Genomic DNA, 21,650 nt, shown 5'->3' with positions numbered 1-21,650 from the left:
AAATTCGCCGACAAAGTATCGATTAGTCATAACGGCCAATTCAATATATTACAAGTATTCCGGCACATCAAAGAAAAGGTAACATGACAGAAATCTACAATACTTCCATACCTTTACATATGTTACGAAGGAAGTACGTCAAAATGTTAAGTATCTTCACCGGCTGGTAACGACTTATGACCAGAGGAGGAATCTAGTTAGCCGGGCAAATACTTGTCCTATACAGTAATCGAGATAACTGAATCTATAATATTTTGTCGAAAATTCTACGTGTAAAAATAAATAGAGAGGCTGCATATTTCCGATGGAAATCATGAACTTGACAAGACAAATTTGTCATTACCAACTAAAGGACAAGTATACATGAAAGATACTGTACCATACTATCAAATGATTTTTGGTATACTTGTTTTACTGAGTGTTCATTATTAACAAAGCACCACACGAGGACACGTGTGTAAGTAATAAATTCACCTTGGGTATAAACATTCCAACCATCTTTGTGTTGACAAAGTCAGGTATTTCGTTTGAGCTTTCAGACGCAAACACCAACTCATGATCAGTTTTTATCTGTATACCGGATGTATCGTCCTTAAGAAAAATGACAACTTCACGGGACATTAAACATTTCAGTGCACATCAAGAAACAGAGCAACTTGCTTTTTTTGGAAAGGCATGTAATCAAGATTTCGTCGACCTAAAATGGCATAATATCACTTTCTCGACGTAAGGAATATGGTCTCCTGCCGTCAACAAATAAATTCCTACCTTCGGTCCCCCATATATATTATAGCAAACAGCATTACAATATTTCAGAAACTGGATGACTTAACATGAATAATGTACTTTTTTATTCAGAGCCTGTTCCGTTGACTGGTGTGTCTCAACAGCTATACACGGTACAGTGTGAAATACAAGTTATAGTACCGAATCGTGTCTAAACATCAAACATTGATGTTACTATTCCACGGCCTTTCGTTTCTAATTTTATACGGTAGTTTTAGTTTTCTTCATTATTTACAATGGTGTTCCTAAGCAATAAAATTACAGTCTGAAATTAGTACAGTCGCCTTTCTCTCTGGTGTAACTCTCTGCAAATTGCCATCAAAATGCTACAATATCTTTACCATGAACGCAGGGTGAAAAAGAACACAAGTTAGGGAAACAAAGTTAACGTATTTTATCACCCGTTTTGGCCTCTTGCCCAAATTAATACAATTATGTGCCGCTATCGTCAACACATCCAACTACAAGTTATCAATAGCCCTTGATCACATATTGAAATCTCCTCGCATACACTGCCTGAAGCGTCGATCTTACCAAAGAATTCAACACACAATATTTTCTCCGCTTGATATTTTTTTGTACTGATAGCCTTCTGAGGTAAAGACAGCGAGTGTAAAGGGAAGCAAGAAAGAATTACTAGTAGTTCAATGGTTTTCCTTTACCTTCACGTTTTTAACCAAGGTTAACATTTACTTATACAAAATTAAGCAATAGTCAATTTACATCATATCATAATCTTATCAATGAAGTAAAAAGTTGCCATCAAAGAAAACATAATCGACTGACGGGAGAACTTGATCCAATCAAAATTATAACATCTTGTATGACAAATCTTGAAATGTGCACTTCATATAGGAAGTAAGGGAATATACATAATAATATGTCATATTGCATTGCATTGCCGTTGTAAATTCCTGCTGTCGCCATTTTTAAGATTGTAAATAGTTGTTGTTAATTTCTTGCCGACAAATGATGAATTAAGTCCATTCAACTGAGTCGCTGAAAAGTTCATTGACAGCGCAATAAAAGAGCAATGGTGTCTTGTTGTACATACTGTAGTTTAGGAGCATATGCACAGTACGTCGGTCTAGCTCCTAAACTCGATGAGGAATTGCAGTCGAATTTCTAACTTAAAAACCGCCGTCTCGGTTCTTTACAGATTTTGCCCGCTTAGCATACGATTGCTAAAACAGCAACAAGCTTTAGGCAGCGTGCGCCTCGAAAGTGAAAGTTTAGACTTAAAGTTATACTGTCACCTGTTCCAATTTTGCCACAGTTGCCATAGAAAGAGAAAATACAACCAATCACAGATTTTAAGCGGGTGGCCGCTTTTTAAAAACAGCGCCCTCATATGGGCATTTTGAATACCAAGGAACGCCCCTTTGACCATATATGGGCATATTTAGATTACAGGTGACTGTATACCTTTAAACCCTTCCTCAAATTTTCCGAAAGGAATCTTTCAAGTATTCAACTTCAAAATCAAGAATAACTAAGAATCGGGATGACCATGCAGATTCTGGTACTAAAAATTAACAACAGAGATTAACCGAAATTTGAAATGCAAAATGGCTTCCATCAATGTTTTAATCATATGGCGAAGAATAAATTTTCGATTTGCGAGAAACTACTCTACTACTACGAGAAACATTCACGACGGTGAAACTTTTCTTATACCAAGAGCTTAAAATGAGCCCCTTTTCTCCACAAGTGGTAGATCGGAAAAGAATTAATGTAAACATTAAGAGTCCCCAAGTCGTTTACCTTAAAGAGGCACTCCCACTTGTAACATTTTTAAAAAACATTTTTTAATGCCAACGGTCGATATTTGACATGGCGACTGCGCGCGGATCGCGAGATATCGATAAAAACATGTCCCCCCAAAGTTAAAGTTTGAATTCCGGTGGCCCACCTGAATTCAGCTTCCGAACATAGAACGTTTGGCACTGGGGCGATTGTCAACTAAGCTATGGAGTACGAGTCTACGCTGACGCTGCTGTACGCCACAGCAGTACCACTCGCGTCATCGGTGAGCGGTCATGTCCCATTGGAGAATAATAGAATCTCACACCCCCAAGGAACTGGGATCAGATTTCTCACACGAGTTGGGGATATTTTGTCTCACACGAGCCGCAGGCGAGTGTGAGACAAAATATCCCAAACGAGTGTGAGAAATCTGATCCCAGGTCCTTGGTGTGTGAGATTCTTTTTCTCACATGACCACAAAATGCGTTAAATTCATATTGGACACATACAACATTATCAAAAATCGTGACAACTCTGTCGTCTGCCGCTGTACTTTGACCTGCTTACTTTGTAGTTCTGGTCTGTGTGTTACTCGTCGTGCCATTGGATAACATTTTGCGCGTGGAACAAAACAGACTGCTTATCATCCAATCAGAGGTCGTGTAATATTTGCTGCAGAGTGTGGGACGGTTTCTGAGAGTGTGGGATCGATTTATCCCACACTCTCGATCCCGCACTCCCAGCGGCCAGGAATGTGAGAAAGCCGAGTCCTACTGACTCGGCAAAAAACCGAAAAACAAATTTTGCTGATTCCACCAGAATTCGCTTCGGTGACTAGCATAGATAGGTGCGGTTGATACATAGTATGCATAGTGGCCGCCGCGTGGTATGCGCGCATACCACACGCGGCGGCCGCTATGTATCGAACCACGCGTAACTGTGTTGCAGACGACAAAATGTAGTCATCGGAGCTGAGGCAACTAATATTTTACACGTAAAAACTGATATCTATGTGGTATTGTTTAAAAATTTAATACAACTGATTGAGAATAATGAAAATGACAAAAACTAAGGAGAAGTTTTAAAAAAGAATTAGGCCTACCAGAGGTATAGACATTGATAATGATGTAGGCCTATGTAAAGTCATCGAAGTAGGAGGTAAATTAATTGCGTCATTCGAACGTTTCTGGACTCCTTAGAATATCGTCAATCAGCACAACAACACACTTTCGGGGATTTCGGGTCATAACCAGAAACGATCGTAAAACTTCGGGAGGTGAAAAATACGCTCGTGAAATGACATATTTTTATCAATATCTCGCGATCCGCGCGGAGTCGCCACGTCAAATATCGACCGTTGGCATTAAAAAAATGTGTTTAAAAATGTTACCAAGGGGAGTGCCTCTTTAATATCGAAAGTTGGTATAAGAATAGTACGTTTCAAAATTTTCAAAGACGATACAAGATTAGAAGCAGATTGAGAGGAATTATTTACATATATGATTTTGGTGATGTTTAATCCGAAGAAAGGAATATTTCATGCTTTCCTATTTACATACAACTAGTGAGGAAACATCTTCGAGATTCCCTATGATTTTCATACTCAATTCTGTATATCAAATATTTTCCTTTTCAAATTTAACTTTTATTTGGATAGTACTAGCTGAAAGCTGTCTCCGCGACAACTATGTGATCATTCCGCACTTCCAAGCTGCTCGATATGGTTTCAATCTGGTTCGCTTGTCCACCTTGAGATCCTGTGGTACATAAAAATACGGCAGAGAGTCAGACGCAACATCCTGAGCCAATGGCTTTGATGAAATAAGGGAATGTCAATGATACACTCTTGTTGACGACAATTAAAGTGGTATGCACCTTGAAAGTGAAGACTTAAAGTTTTGCTCAAATTTTCCTCAAAATCAAGAATAAAAACCACTGGTAATCTTGCAAATTTTGGTACCGGAGAGACAAATTAATTAAGGTTTACCGATATTTTAATTTCAAAATGGCCGCCATCCCTGTCTAAACTCTACGTAGAGAAATAAAATTGTCTATTTTTGAAAAAGACGGTAATTTTTTCTTTTAACAAGAACTTAAAAATGAACCCCCACTGGTGGTACATCAGAAAAGCATTGTAAAATATTGAGAATCCGAATATCTGTCCCCGAGGCGCATTCTACCTTAACAAAACGGACTCATGTGAAAAGCAGAAGTATTTTAAAAGTTGTCAAGACGTCTCACCTCCGTGAAGCAGGTTCATTATGTCGCCATCACCCGAAACTACCATGACCTGTCATCGTATCAGAATACCGAAGTGTGAATGACGTAAAAGTACATAATAGAATCAAAACCTCGATCAAAGAGAAATACAAACGCAAAGGGGAGGGGGGTCCGGCGTAAAATGGAACTCCCTCAAAATTAAATTTCTGAAATTTGACCCCCCGGCCCCCTACTCATCAATTGTAAAATGTGGTCTCCCCGAAATAACTCATCTGATTTGATTCAATGACCACTTGCACTTGGGGTGAGAAATAGTGACTCTTCATAAGTTTTTGTCAGACCTCCCCCAATTTTTATCCACAAAAAACAGTGACCCTCCCCCAGATGCCATAGTTCATATCAATAATATCTTAATTAATAATTAATCATTTGACCTTTGAACTTTCAAAGAATACTTTTTAATCTCTACAAATAATCACTTGGGTTAAATTCCATCATCATACTTGTTGTTCACACCTGCTCTTTCAAACACCCATTCTCACCGTCAATTGTCAAACATTTGTAAAGGACAGATTTAGCTAGTTTTGTATTGGAAAAAAAATATTCATAGTTTCCTCGTAGACTACAATGTATAGTGAGTGAATTATCATTTTGTTGAAATTCCAAAATCAAATTTTTTGCACATACATGCACTTGTAACCACCGTAGTCCAATCAAGTACATTAATATCAATAATCAAGCATCTACAAATACACAGATTTAGCTAGTTTTATATTAGAAAAATATTGTTCATATTATATTTTCCTCACTTACTACATTATGAATAGTGAATCACAATTTCAGTGGAATTCCAAAATCAAATTCTTGTGTTAAATGCGGATAATTACAAACTCGAAAAATCTTTTCAAATACTTCATATAACACCATATTTTCAAAGGTTTGAGCTACTTTATTCAGTTTTCAAAGTGTTATAAAAGTTATACCTTGAACATGGCAACACTTGAGTATTGTATTTTCGTGAACAATATGCTCTTTTTCTGCTTGTTATCGCCTGTTCAGACATAATCAAGCCATGTTTGTATTCAGTTTTACAAACTTTTCGGTCAATTCTCTTACTTTTTGCCATAAGCCCATACAAACCTTCATAAAATTTGATCCCAACATCATTGAAGGTAAAATTTGACCCCCTTAAAAACTTTTGTGAAAGTCTACAACCTAATTTCCACCGACCCCCGACACCGTAAAAGCGAATGCTCCCTTATAGAAAAAAACAGACAGAGTCGAATGCTCTGTTATGATAAAGTCAGTGGAGACATAACGAAAGGGTGGACAACATAACATACCATAGGTTTCGTAGCGTAAAGTGCAGAACAAAATGTACAATGCAGAGTGGCCAATAGGATAGCTAATACCATGGAAACTGCTCCTGTTGCGATCATGGTGATTTCCCAAGGTGAACAATGTTTTTTCTGTAACAAGGGAAATATTAACAATAGGTGCATTTAGCCATATATATATATATATATAATATATATATATATATATATATATATATATATATATATATATATATATATATATATATATATATATTATACACGTAAATCATTGATCAAACATACCAGCAGCGAGACAAGGTAGCAAATATTTCACACTGTGTGATGATTTAATGGCGCCCTCTATTTTGCAAACCTATATGTTGTTTGTCATAAGAACCCGTTAACATCAACAAAGTATATATAAATCTCCTCATCTTTCCAATTTGAAGGATACATAAATTTTAGTGTGTCTCCTTAAAGTCACTTGGTTAAGTTATATCAGAAATGGAATTACTATTGTAGCATGAGATTTAAAACTGTTACCTTCTCCACAGGAAATTTACTCTCAGGATACCAACGTTAATCATTGCCCTTTAAGGTATACTGGTACTGTCCCTGTTCCAATTTTGCCACAGTTAAAGAAGGGGTGGACAACATAACATTCCATAGGTTTTGAGAAAAGAGAAAATCTAACCAATTACCGATTTTAAGCGGGTGGCCGCTTTTAAAAACAGCGCCCTCACATAGGCATTTTGAATACCAAGGAACGCCCTTTTGACCATATATGGGCATATTTAGATTACAGGTGACTGTATACCTTTAACCCTCTGCCACGTGGTGGGTGGTAAATATCTCTTTAATATCGTAGCAAGCAGATTCAGAAGGTTTCCAATAGCTGTAGGTGAGAATGTTAACTTACTGGGTAACAGCTGGCACTGCCACATTTACTTGTTGTGTCAATTAGTGCATAGATACCAAAACTAGTGCATAGGTACCAAAACCAATCAGAAGAGGGCAGAGATATGCCGCGGACAGAATTGACACTATCAATGATGTGACCATCTGAAACAATAACAAACGATTTTATTTACTTTACCTGGATGGTGCCCTTTCATCAACGATGTTTGGCACTATTTTCATACTAGTACTTCTAATACCTATTGTAATCCTGCACAAAAAATAAGGGCTAAAATACCAAGCTTCATGACGTCATGTTACTTGGTGAAATTTATTCGCATGATTTTGCCATACTTAGAAACCCAATACATTAATCCATGATCCCCATGACACCTGCATACGTACACCCGAGTCAGACTGAACATAGCATCCAAGTTTACATTATCCTGCGAAGAATCGAATTGTTAGTTTTCGAATTTTGTGATCCTAGTGCTACATTATGACCATTTGCGCTGGTTTAATTAGCTACCTTCTATTAAAAGGATAAAAAGTAACTAAAATAAAATCTTATCAAACCAAGTTAAATGAAATAAATGTTGTTTCTTGGAAGTCAGTTGGAATTCATTGAAAACAGTTGAATATTGAAATATGGTTTTGTTCAAACAAGTGGATTTATATCAATCCAAACATTAAAATGTGAAGTCACTCACAGAACATGGCAATATCCTGCTTTGCTCAACTAATAAAAGTTGTAAAGTATCTGTTATTGTTTGTTATCTATTCTTAGGTTTACATTTCATCTCATCTGTTTATGCACTTACCAGTCTCCCTGTACTTCTCTTTCTGGCCGAAATCAATGAAACAATTCCCGCCGCCGCGATCTGGAAAGGCAATATTTGACAAGTGGTTTCTATTGGTCTTCAAGGACTACAGCATTTTCGGCCAAATAAAAGTAAATATCCTTCACTCCGAGATTTAATTGAATAAGTTTCCCGGTGGCTGTAGGCAGTATTTCATAGCTCTGAGATAAAAATCTTCAAGTAGCGGTCAAGTGATACAAACGTTGGTCTTTTTTAACAGCTATGACGGGAAGAAACGTGATCAACGAAAAAGCAGAAAGTGGTCAGACCTCTCGATACGAAGGGAAAATACCACAAAACTTACTGCCCATATTATTTCCCTCAAAGTTACGTCCTGAAACCTAGCCTATGCGAGTGTGATTTGGAAGCTCATGAACATATCCCACTTGATTTGCATTTTTCCTTTTACAGCGTTTTTTAATGATTCGACCTTTACTTTGAGCGGACGTGAAAGGGTTTGAGTGGAATTACCTAAAACATGGAATATGGAATCGGGAAAACAGAAATAATGGAATACGGAATACTGAATGAATGTAAAGATATCTTTCTAAGTGTAATAAATAGAAATGCTTTGGGAATCTAGACGAACAATAAATACACTGTTTTATTTCTTCCTCAAGATCTTAAATAACTGGGCCAAACTACTAGCTTATATACTGTGTTTGACCACACCGGAGAAAGTTGTTTTTACTTTCATTCAGTGATTCTGTATAAATTCCATTAGTGCGTGTTTCAGGATTCAAATATTCCATGCTTCCGGTAATTCTACTCAACGACATAAAGGTGCACTTTTGACAAGAAAGGTCCCAAGGAGTAAAATTAGTAAATGCTGGGTTTAACAGGAGATAGCAGATGTCTGGTAGTTTCCTTCACAAGTCATCATGAAAAATCGTTCCCTTTCTCCTTTATTTGCGTGATCGACTGAAAAATACGTTTGATAAATACGTTTGTCCCAATAACTAAGTCGCGTGGCTTTATCGAGAGGTGTGATTTGAATGATTTAAAGGTTCGAGAAAATATCAACCCACCAGAACCCCGCAGTATATTCAAATCCAACATTCGACCACTTTTGTGAACATGACCGTATCACTGCAACACTTCCCGCACTGACTGCCCCGAGTCCAATCACAATTTGACAAAGACAAATAATCATTGTCGTTTTATACAGGAAGGGCGGCGATTTTCTTCCGTTTGATCCAGATATCTGTGCTGAACTTTGCTGATCTTGCATGTCCGGCTGTATCAACAGCTCTGTGTCATCTGTCTTTTGTTTAAAATGCAAATAATTCGTAAGAGATTTTTTGACACGAATCGTGTCCTACAATCAGATCAAATTGATCGACATAAAATACAGACGAAGTCAAGGAGATTGTCAGTGAAATATATAAAACATAATCAAGGATGAGTTACCTTTCTACATTCGCTCTCTTTCACAGAAAAAAATGAAACTATTTAATTTTATAGTTGGATCCTCTAATCTATGAGATAATAATAATGACGGCCAAGTTGAATGAATTTCAACAGAAGTTTATGTTCGAAATGTAACATTTTGACTGCTAGACTTGAATCCAGATTTAGATATCAACATTTCCCATGTGAAATATTCAATCCTGCATCAAATCCGGAAGTTCAAGATTGCGACACTGTTGTTGCTACTTTGATGGTTGACATCCTTACGCTCGTATTTCATTGGTTGTTGCCTTTTTGATAGGTCACTGGTGTAGGATCATCGTGTGATTTTGTGATAACAAGGCTAAATCCTTTTCAAATGATTTTTTCAGCTGAGGAAATAGTCAATTTTTACTTCTAGGAATTATTATTGGGACATGTGACAGATCATCGCAGTTGTGTACAAACTATTTACATTCCCGCTAAAAGTGTTTGGTAAAGTCAGATGAAGTACATTTACAAATCTACTCTATTTTGACAAGCTAAATATTGTGTTTCAGCATTTTTTTGAAGTAGAATAAGAACTTGCAATTGACATAGAAATAAAAATAATGAAAACATTACCAAAAGCTAGCATTTCTGGTCCTTGTATTGCAAATCATAATCACAGTAGGATGAGTCCTTCGACGACAACGTTTATGTGTAGTTATTTATCAATAAAACATCGATCGTTTTATAGCAGTTCTTCACAAAGGTTATAACATTAAAGGGCCATTAGAGCAAACGTTTCTTGATTGTTTTTTCGCTATTTTCGTTTGTTATGTCTTCTTATTTCTTGCTCTACTCCCTAAAACATGTTGATATACACATCATTCATCTTTTCAACTCAGCCTGTACCTGTGTAAATTGTGTTGTTATTGTTGACAAGGACATCTAGGTCCGGACTAGAATTCAAGTGTAAACAATAACATTGCATTAACAAATATAGACGCTATATTTTGACAAGCTAAAGGGTGTGTTTCAGCATTTTTGAAGTAGAATAAGAACTTGCAATTGACAAGCAAAATAAAATAATGAAAAAATCTCCAAAATTAGCGTAATGGCCATTTGAAGGTATTGCAAAGAACAAGCCGCAGAATTATGATTCGTTTGACGACAATATTTATCTTATTTATCAATAAAACATCGATCGTTCAATCCACCACAAAGATAAAAAAATGGTATATTTACCCGATTTCCGGGATTCCATATGGAACAACAAAGGACTGAATTGATGAATCCCAGAAAAAACGACACAAATAACGCACTTATCACGAGAATATTTATAGTCCTGCATCGACGTTCATGGTACTGTAAAAGTCAAAAGAGAATTGGCGTAAATGCTCCATCGAACATTTTAAGATTTAGGTAAAGCCCAAACTTTAAACGTTACAATGTGGTGAATAATCAAAGACATAGGTGTCGCTAACACATTAGAGCAGAAAAGGGTCGAACTATTCTCGCCAAAAGAAAATTTGGCATGTGGTTTCTTGACAGACGGTGCGACTGTTTCCGTGTATCAGCGGGCTGGATGAGCTAGCGATCTCTTTTTCATTAGTCGAAAAGCTGATAACCACTATTTTTCATAACAGTCGTTACTGACGGGACTTATGCCAACCGATCGCTGGATTTTGCGTGCTTATCATACAGAATCTGCGCAGTGAAAAGTTTATTGGCATGCCATTGTGCAAATATTTCAGACTTATTAAGGTGGTATGCGCTTTGAAAGCAAAGGACTTAAACTTCCGCTTAAAATGTTCTCAATTAAGGAATCTTCAAGCTCTCCACTTTTAAGAATGAAAATCAGGGTCACCAAGCAAATTTCGGGACTACAGAAAAATTAATCAAGATTTACTGATTTTTGAAAGGCAAAATGACCTTAATTCCTGTGTTAACTCCATGGAGAAAAATAAAATTTATGATTTTCAAACACCTAAGATGGTAAAGCTTTTTCTTAATCAGTGGGTTCAAGATAAGCCTCAACAAGTGTAGATCAGAAAAGAATTGAAAAACAAAATTGAGTATCCGAATATCTGACCTGAGGCGCATTCTATACCAGTCCTTAACAGAATAATCGCAATCATACCAATCCATTATCCAATAACACTAGGTCAGAATTTGTAAGACAATAGTTGTAAACACAGACACAAAGCAGCACAGAACAGACAGCAAATAGACGGTATACAAACAAAGTCAAATTCATGAAAGAAAGATATATGGACCTCTGGCCAAAAGACCAAGAAGTGATGTCAGGTGTTTCGAAAATAGTAAGCGCATCCTGCCCCACATGTGGCACCCGCCATATATCAATCTGTAAGTCAGATAGGTAGTGGTCACTAACTAAGGCCCCATGTCACCGATACCATCAGTGATCAACAGCTTGATTCTGATCGTCGTCGAACAGCCTCCTTACAACTTAGAAAATGCCCTTGTAACAAATACTTTCTATTGCAGAGTTACTATTTTACCTCAAGCCAATGCACAACAAATTTAAGGCAATCTGATGCATAGCCATAGTTGTTCTGGTAGAATAGCTTGAACAAAATTGTCCGAAATTGTAACCACACTGTCGCGAAGCTAAAAAACGTAATCTTCCTTGTACAAATTATGGGTTCTCATTCTAGTCAAAGATCGAGACAGCCGATCTAAATTTTGGACTTTTCATATTACGTTTGAAAGGGTCTAAAAGGTTATCAATAGAAAGATATAAAAGATTGTTATAATTAAGTGGTAAAGAATACCTACTTCATGATCAGAAGTATGAACAATAAGAACTGTACAAATGTCTGAAAACAGATGCAAAAGATCGTTATACATACCTGATAAAAGACTAGCCATTTCATGATCAGTAGTATTGGACAACAAAAAACTGTACAAATTATAGATAGGACCTGTGAAGCTTTGACCTGAAAAAAAATATAAGTTTACGAATATGGTCTGGTACACGTTACAAGTAATGCATGTGATTTGAATATTACTCCTTTGCGTGAATCTTTCTGTATTTTTTATAATTTTGGACCAAATAGACTTAGCATCCCATTGGGTAAAGCGTATTGCAAAATTTCGTCAAATCTGGAAAAAATGACCTGGCCGTATTTTATAACGGTAACAAAATTGACTTTGGCACTCAAAGGGTTAAAATGTCATATTGTTTGCAAGACGGTCAACAATGCATATTAAACTCCTTGTGAAATATTTGTTGTTTATCTGGTGTCATAATGAATGTGCATGTACATTTACTTGACTGTAAATTTATTAAAGCGAATCCCTGGATACTGGACACAAAATTGCACTACCTATTCCTTCACGGTAAGTTTTCAGAGAAATATTGAAGTCTTATGTAACTTCTGAGAGACAGTCGAATATGCAATTCTCCTTTGACTTTATATGCTAAGCAATGGGTCATCTTGTTTATTGGTATCTGCACTAATGATGCAGAAAATATCCTCTATTATAGTTGCTGTGCTTGATAGAATTACCGGAAATGGTATATTTGCAGTAGTATTTGCATGTTATATGGTATATAATTACGACAAAATGTGCAACGAAAATGTTACAAAACTAGCATTATGTTTGAGCCTTGTAACATGATTCTGATAATGAAGAAATGCCGTCCCAAAAAAGGTTATACAACGAAGGAAAATGTAACGATCAGCAACTAATAACGGTATGATCAACATCGATTTTGTTCATGTTAGCTAGTGGATATCTTACCCTTTGACCTCAAGGTCAATGCTCAAAACTCTGTTTTTCGCTTTTTATCACACTAATCTTTACAAGTACTTTAAATGTAATATCACGTGTAACTCACATATCCTCTGCTATTTCTTGTGGCCGACAAACAGCCTAAGGACCCCGTCAATAAAATCTGAAAGAGAAGATGTTTTGACCTCAATGCTATCGGTAGGTTTCTGTGAGTACATTGTCAACAGACAGTTAGAATCACAAATCCTGTTTGTCTTAAAAGGTAATGAATACGACTTTATCTAAATGTAAAATGGATGTCGTCACAACAATATTCTGAAAAACATAGTTTACTTGTCGACCAAAGTTCCACCGCGATTAACGCCGTCAAAACAGGAAGACAAGATAGCAAAGAAGTAGACCAAATCGTCATTGTACAAAGGTTGCCTCTCCTATGATGCAGTTATATATCATAGTCATAAACATTCTCTCGCTAAAGAAAGTTAATACAGTTAGATACAAGTAATGCTAACTTTGATGATTATTTATTATTTTTCTTTTGTATGTCAATGGTAAGTTTTTTTTCTATTCCCAAAGATTGTCGGAACACCCATTATTCAACTTATCAATACAGTGTCTGTGTAAAATGCACTGTGATTGTTTACATTTGAATTCTTATCCGGACCAGAATTCACTCGTAAACAATCACAAAGCAATTACAAATTTAAAGGCTGACTTCACAAGCTGAATACTGTGTATATCAACATGCGCTAAGGAGTAGAATAAGAAATTATTGTTGACATTAAAAACAAAAATGGTGAAGAAAATCATGAAAAGTTAGCATTAGGGAGCCTTCAGTAATTACAGGGGGGTTGGGCCGGGGGAATTTCGCGCACACCTGTACCGTAAAATGTGACCCTCCCCCTATCATCCTGTCTAAAATGTGACCCTCCCCCTTGTCCGACATTCTAAAACTTGACCCTCCCCCAACCACTGCGGTATTCTCCCAAGGAATAACTAAAACAGTATCAGCTAATTTACATAACAATTGGTTCGATTGTTAAGTTAGGGACAAATTACAGAGGGGAGGGCTGGTATTTTTGGAGGGACAGTAGCAATTTATCACGCAAGAATTTTTGAAGAGATATGGTATTTCATACATTTGAGGGAGGGTCACCATATTTTGTGCAAATATAAGAAGGCAAGATGTGGCTGATTTAGGTGCTTAATCCAAAAATATCAAATCATATTACATGGAATCTATCAGGCAAATTATTGACAATTTACCCCCACAAAACATGCTATATCTGTATATTATATATGTTTGATAATGTATTTAAATGTACTTTGCTTGAATAGGTAAGTAAAATGTGCATTTGTGTACAAAAGATTGATTTCATCTAAAAAGTTGGTTCACTATCCATGGTGTCTATGATGAAATTATGAATAGTTTTTTCCAATATAAAAATAGGTAAATCTGTGCACTCTTGATTATTGATATTAATGTTCTTGATTAGACTAGAGTGGTTACAATTCCATGGTTGTGCAAGAAATTTGATTTTGGAATTTCACTGAAATTTTGATTCACTATGCATAGCGGTCTATGATGAAACTATGAATGATTTTTTTATATTACAAAATTAGATAAATCTGTGCATTTATGTATGCTTGATTATTCACAGTATTGTTCTTGATTAGACTAGAGTAATAACAAGTGCATGGTTATGCAAGAAATTTGATTTTCAAATTTCACTGAAATGTTGATTCACTATGCATAGCGGTCTATGATGAAACTATAAATGATTTTTTTTCAGCACAAAATTAGATAAATCTGTGCATTTATGTGTGCTTGATTATTTAGATTATTGTTCTTGATTAGACTTGAGTGGTTACAAGTCTATGGTTGTGCAAGAAATTTGATTTTGGAATTTCAACGAAATGTCAATTCACTATGCATGGCGGTCTATAATGTGTAGTACTTTGTTGGTGATTTCCTATTCAGGAAATATTACATGGACAATCAAAGTTTCGGCTATAAAATCAGCTTCTGTCAAAAGTGACCCTCCCCCAAGACAGGTTTATAAAAAGTGACCCTTCTTCTTGAAATGTTTTCCAAAAAGTGACTCTCCCCCCAATTCCCCTGGCCCACCTCTACCTGTAATTACTGAAGGCTCCTTTACAGGCTCTTTAATGATAATGTCGGATACTTATTCGTTTGCAGCCACCAAAGTACATATGTTGCTCGCCGTAGTATACATAAGAATAAAACAACTGAAAGAATTAACATACGTACAATCCATCCAAACACCAGGTCAAGCACAGAAAAACTACCGCTGCAGTACAGTACAATGCCGGCAATACCACATGACCCAATAAAGGCACCAGAGATTGTTTGAAGAATTCCGATTACTCCGGTTGGTATGTAGGGAAAGTTTCCAAATGATTTCATTTTGCTTCGATTATGGCGTTTTTTCCTAATAATGAAACGGTCGATCACTTCCTATGATGTTAGGCTGTGTACTTTCGAAAGGTCGATTGATCACGTTACGAAGTCGCTGATGGAAAAGCAAAACAATAAAATACATTAATGGAAAAGCAATCGAATGTATAATGTGGGAACACATACACTGCATAGCACTTACCGCAATTCAACAATGACTTGGCGAAACGTGAGTATATTCTCTTGATAATCTTCGCAATAATAAATGAGATAATGGAAAGTGGTTATGCATCTACGTGCCCTTTTTGTCAGACAATTACTACAATATATGTGATTTAGAATAAAGTAAGCTAGCAATTGGCCATTTCTAGTCGGAGAAAGCGAGTTTGTAAGTGAAAAATACTGCACCACAGATTTACAATAACTTGCCTTATTTCCATTTTCCAATTTTATGGACCAGAGACCTATGACTTTGATTTCCGGCTACTAAATGATCTTTGACTTATGACCAAAGTCAAAGTTATGATTACTTTACGAAATATCGTGCAGACATAAGTCAAATTTCTTCAATAATTTCACAGTTGATTTTTTAATTAGGTTGCACTTGAATAAGACAAAACGTCTGCGACCGACAGTCGCTGAGGACAGACATGAAGACACGAAAATGGAGACAAAATGATATACGCGACTGTCGGCCAAATTATTGGAGGTCAGAAGTATGACAGAGAGAGAGACAGACATACAGACATGCTGATATTCGGACTTCAAGATAAAGCACGGACAGAAAGACAATAATGCCAGTAGACAAAACGACAGATAAACGCACAGGTCCGGACACCTGTGGATAAACGTAGCAATGACAATAAACCTACATGCAACGCTGAAACGCAAACTTTGGCCTTGCTTATTGAGGTGTAGAATAAAACTTGCTTAACGGTAGTTGGACAGAATGTCACCTTAATTCCGTACTACTGACAGTACTGTTGACTTGAGGAATTCGAGTTTGCACCGTATTGAATAATTCACTTGCAGTTTTTTCAATGCCATGCGATCACCTTGCAGACAAAATTTGAAGTCGAATAGATTATTCAATTGATTGTATGATTTGGAAAGAAATTATTTCCCCAATACTCACCGTAAACAATCAACGTCAGGTGTTTGTACAATCCTGTGTCATCTGTGCAACTGAGTGGTGTCAACTGCTGCATTCTGTAATCTTATCTAGGCCCAGTCCATCATCGTGTTGAACTTTAATTAACAAGGATTACAGTTTGTGAACAACCACACAACTGATCTCATCGACATAGTTGAAATACGAGAGGAATTCAAATCAGTGCGTGCATTAGTTGTTAAGATAAAGTCGGCCAGTTTACTACGTTCCAGTCGAAAATATGCCAGAAAATAATGCAATCCAGCCACCTCCCTATCACTTCTATGATAATCTATACATGACATTCCTCAATAATTACCGGTTCGTATAATAATTTGCACTGCAACTTCCTTATTTGTCCTATTACTCCTTAATTTCACATTTTATTTCACATCAGTCAACATTCAAGTAAGAAGCGAAAAGCTTGAGGCTGTCCTGACATTTTGAGAAATCTCCCTGACAGCAGTCAGAGGGTCCGCGGTATCTTTGCCGTGACTCCATGATAACCCATTGTACTTTTATCTTGTCAGATTCCTGAATTTATCACGACTGGGGTACAAAATTTTCGACCTCTGCATTTTGTACACTGTCGTACATTGTCGTGACATCTATGTTTACATACCAGGTATCAGTTAATCTCCGCGAACCGGATATTCCTTTGAACACAGCACTGCGCTGTGGAATGTACTTTGCCTAACATTCGGATAGCTCGTAGGCAATACTTTAAAATGTTTATCTTTTTCCCTACATATTAAGTTTGTCTTCAACATAAAAACGAACTGATTCATATGTATTTACAACGTTCTGTTACTTTCAAAACTGGAAAATACTACCAAAATTTGTGACAATGTGTAAAAGGGCAGTCAATAGCCCACGAGCCAAGTATTTTCGAGTGATTAAAAACACTGTTCCTTGTATATGTGACAAGCGAAGTGCAACACAATCATATTCCTAATCACATCTATGGCAGTGTTTTTATTCTCATGCCAATCCATATTTTTTGTGACCTGGTCTCTTTATTGAAAAATGATAAGTACTCGGCACTTTCATTTTCCCTTTGTTCCCTAATATTGTTTCTAATTTTATTTCCATTATTCCAGTCTCTTCGAGGAGTTCCATTGGTCCTATAAATCGATAAATCGTGGCATCTCTGTTTACATATCAATCACTAAGCGAGTTGGATGTTGCTTATGAAGACAACACTGTGCAGTTGAATTTGGCCTGGCCTTTGGACGGCTCGAAGGCGGTACTTTAAAATGTTTGTTTTGATCTTAGTGAGTTTTGCCACCACTTAAAAAATCAGTTACTATTCATGAAGTTTGCAATCCATTGCGTGTTCTTAAGGAAGCCGTCATTATTTACGGCCTGGGGAGGGGTCGAAGAAATTTCATCGTAAACTCTGAAAATTTGAGTAACCCCCCTGCCAACCATGATGATTTTGAGTAACCCCCCTCTCTAACAAAGAAATTTTGACTGCCCCCCACTTAGAAAAGTAAAATATCAATACTTGTATTTGTACAATTTACAAAAAAAATACAGTAAAAGTAAAGATCTTTCAAATCCTGGTGTACCCTGCTAGATTATCATCGGTTATCTCATGATGGTTGAAGAGGGTGAAACCAACAAAATGAAATTCAAAATTGCAACAAAATGAACATATAAAAGCTGACGTTATAACCAGTGTCCAACCATATCGTATTATTTGCTTTGGATAAGTATCATGGCAGGGGGGAGAACACGCGGGAGGCTGATGGGGAAAGTATCAGAGGGGGGTTGTCCCCTCTCTTGCGTGGAAAATTTTAATGGCGCAGTCTTGTGCAATCTGACAAGTGTTTTCAATTTGTATTTTTACTACGTAAAACTGTTAGAACACTCCAAGTGGGAGAGCACGAGAGAGGGTCCCCGTCGCATCGCAAATTTTGAAAAAAATGATTTGTGAAATGATGCAATCTGAGAGGTGTTTCAATTCATTTTGCATTGCATTAATTGAGTAACCCCCTTCTTTCTCTCCATAGTTTGAGAAACCCCCTTGTAGCTTTCAAATTTTTAGTGACCCCTGTCATATTCCTACTACCCCAAGCTGTAAATAATGACGGCTTCCTAAGATCAAACCTTTGCCACTTGAAATTCGATCAATGCAGCTGGTTGAGAGGTATTCGAACACTAGAGGGCGTAGTGTGGCGCCCATACACTGGGATATGCACTCTGGATTGTTTAAATCGGAACGATTACAAACCTTAAGATTACACCCTTAGACGTTCGGGTCATTTCTATGTCCACGGTTCAAATGCGATTGTACTCAATAAACGTACACATCATTAATGTCGGTTAACCATGTTTAATGACGGAATAGGAGAGGCTGGCATACCCATAACACGAGTGGAACTAATTTTGGATAATTGGATTTTCATATTTTGCAAAGTTCTCAAAAATGTTAGGTGCTATATAAGTAGTATATTTTTATTGACCTCCAGGATAAAACAAGAATTTTACGCCCATTTTATTCATTTATCTACATGGAGCGAAGGAAAATTTAACCATCCATGTAACTAAAGTGTGACCCTGACCTATATGTGAACTCACGCGCAGCAGTGCATTGTCCTGAACTAAGCGGGGAAATTCCCTGCTGAGTCAGGTCCTGGACTTGCGCAATACAGTAGCTATGACTCACCCACTATCAAAACGGAACGACATTCTATTCTCGGATCATTTGCTAGATAGATTCTGACTGTGCTGCAGCTCTGTACAGCTCCTTAAGGGGGGTTCCAGTGCTGATTTTTGTCTTCTGGATGTAAGTATATACTCGTTTTCTGGTTGTGTGAATTTACTATGTCCTATCGGAGCGAGATTTTAATCCCTACCGGAACCATAGGGATGTTGCGCAACCCTCTTTTCTAGAAGAGTCTTTCGCAATAACTTTTCCAGTAGGGACTTCAGTTACTTAGCAACTTGTCACGTGGTTTCAGAGGTCTGAAACTCTACAGTTTTCAGAAATTCCGATAGGTTTCTGTGGAATTTTTTCTGAATGACTCTAGTTAACTTGTTCACCCGATAGATAAAATTTTAGTAATTTCCTCTGAACTTAAAATATGACGAAAGACCATTACTTCAAACAAAATGAGTCGTTTCAGATGAATGGTACTGATATCTAAAGTGTTCACTCTTTTATCTTTACGTACAAATGTAGTTCCTAAGTCGTTCTCTACTCTATTCCCACCAACAAAACATTCAATACTCATTTCATTGTGATCTTTATCAATACTTATGATAATATCACAAGTTGTTCTGTTATCTGTTTTCATAGCATAATATCCAACCAAATCGTCAAATTCATCTCCAGTAGCTAACTTTACACATCTAATGAGAACTGTACCATGTTGAAGTATTTTCATATTATCAGTCATCTGTTGATTTACTGTCTGTAAAGTGAGAACAGCTGCCTCATCACCGACACTTTTAAGACCCAGTTTCTTTAAAGTTGTGTCCCAAAATAATCTTACTGGAACTCCGCTAGCTGTATACGAGCAATAATTCTCCCCCTCGTTTATCCACCTTCTTAGTGTATTATCTGCCTTCATTATTGTATTAAGAGGACTAATTTTAAGGTGAATCGGTATACCAAGAAGTGCAATGTATGGATTCGTAGGAGTAAGCCAACTACGAAAATCTAGCAACTTGTATTGTTTACATTGCTATCAAAATAAATCACATTCGGAGTTCCTGGTGGTTCAGCAACACCTCCTGCAATTTCACTACCCAATATATCTAAGATGTTACGCGGCACATTATAAGGCATGAATTCTGACTAGCCGAATCCCATGTCAGAGCAAAAGGAGTAGAATCATTCGAAGCCTTTGTGGCGTCAATTACAGTTTCATCAATGTCTTTAAGTTCGGAAAATTCTACAGCATGTTCGTGGGGTGGCGCCGCGGCATTGGCTAAAACGAAATATTTTTCGCGGTCTTTATAACGAAGAACGTAATCCTTATTATGATTAGTAGCTATCTTAGTATTATTGTTAACTTTAACATCACTCAGATCTTCGAGCTCGAGATTTTGTACACGAATTGTACCTAGACCGGAGTTACTTGGACCAGACATAATTAACCTATATACAGTGAAAAATAAATAATACCTTGTAATAATATACAACATACAACGATGATCATTAAGATTGTAAGCAAAACAGGCAAACCGGTTACTATGTATTTTAACCCTTGCATTGACATATCACAGTTTACGAAGATAAGGCTGCTAGAGTGTGGACTGTACAATTCATGGCATAACATAACATCGACGAATAATGTACTAAAATACCAAGAAGGTGACCAACCGAAGAAGACTAAATCAATACGTCCAGGTAACTACAATATCGATACGTTAAACAAAGCAATCGGGTTGAAGCAAAAAATTAATTTTGAAAAACATCTGCCGACAGGCCACGTTCTTCTAACTTTGGCTAAAGATATTAAAGTCTATTTCAATGCCACAGGTAGCTCGCCAACATCGTCGGCTTTTCAGATAAACCTGAGAACAACCCTGTGATAAAAAGTACTATGAGTCCAAAGCGAGCGGATTTCTTAACAGTCACTGAATATATAGTTCATTCAGATGTTGTTGATTTTACTGGAAGTTATGTTGGCTTGGGCTCTGACGAATACATACAGGGAGTAGTATCAGACTCTTTAAAAACACTTCCCATTCAGGATACAAAAGAAATAGGTGAAAAGGTCACCTATAATTTTAAAAACTGGGGCTCAATTTCCATGCCATTGAGAAAAGGGGGAGACCATATGAGTTCAATGCGTATTTGGATAACAGATCAGGATGGAAACATGATCGATTTCAATAACTGGCCAACTAGCTTTTGTATTGAATTATTGTAGTCGTTCCGCCTACCGGTGCGTTCCGGAAGGGGGGTCTACCGGAAGATAAACCATCCCACGACCAATCCTCCAGCAATATAAATCATTTCATATTTCTTTTGCTCAGGACTGGGCTGATAATAATCTGAGAATTGAACTGGACTTGACGTAGAGTTGCTTTGCACCGCTTCTGCTTCTTCTAGGATTTCTGCATCTGTATCTCTTAACTCTGCCGCAGCATGTGCATCCTTTGCT

At 36.9% G+C, this 21,650-nt stretch overlaps 1 protein-coding gene and 1 long non-coding RNA gene across 2 annotated transcripts in view; both read right to left on the bottom strand.

Moving 5' to 3' along the window:
* The window catches only part of LOC139114700 (uncharacterized), a 426,568-nt gene that overhangs the window by 91,922 nt on the left and 312,996 nt on the right, over positions 1–21,650 (bottom strand). The window lies entirely within an intron of this gene.
* LOC139114676 (uncharacterized) lies at positions 4,149–6,170 on the bottom strand. The gene is made up of 3 exons (XR_011547928.1): positions 6,096–6,170; positions 4,774–4,822; positions 4,149–4,289 (listed from the first exon to the last, which is right to left on the bottom strand). It is a non-coding gene; the product is annotated as an uncharacterized lncRNA (long non-coding RNA).

The sequence above is a fragment of the Ptychodera flava genome, chromosome 2 (genome assembly GCF_041260155.1).
Source record: "Ptychodera flava strain L36383 chromosome 2, AS_Pfla_20210202, whole genome shotgun sequence".
Classification (NCBI taxonomy): domain Eukaryota; kingdom Metazoa; phylum Hemichordata; class Enteropneusta; family Ptychoderidae; genus Ptychodera; species Ptychodera flava.
The sequence above is the reverse complement of the archived record's forward strand: the minus strand, read 5'-3'. Positions and strand labels throughout refer to the sequence as shown.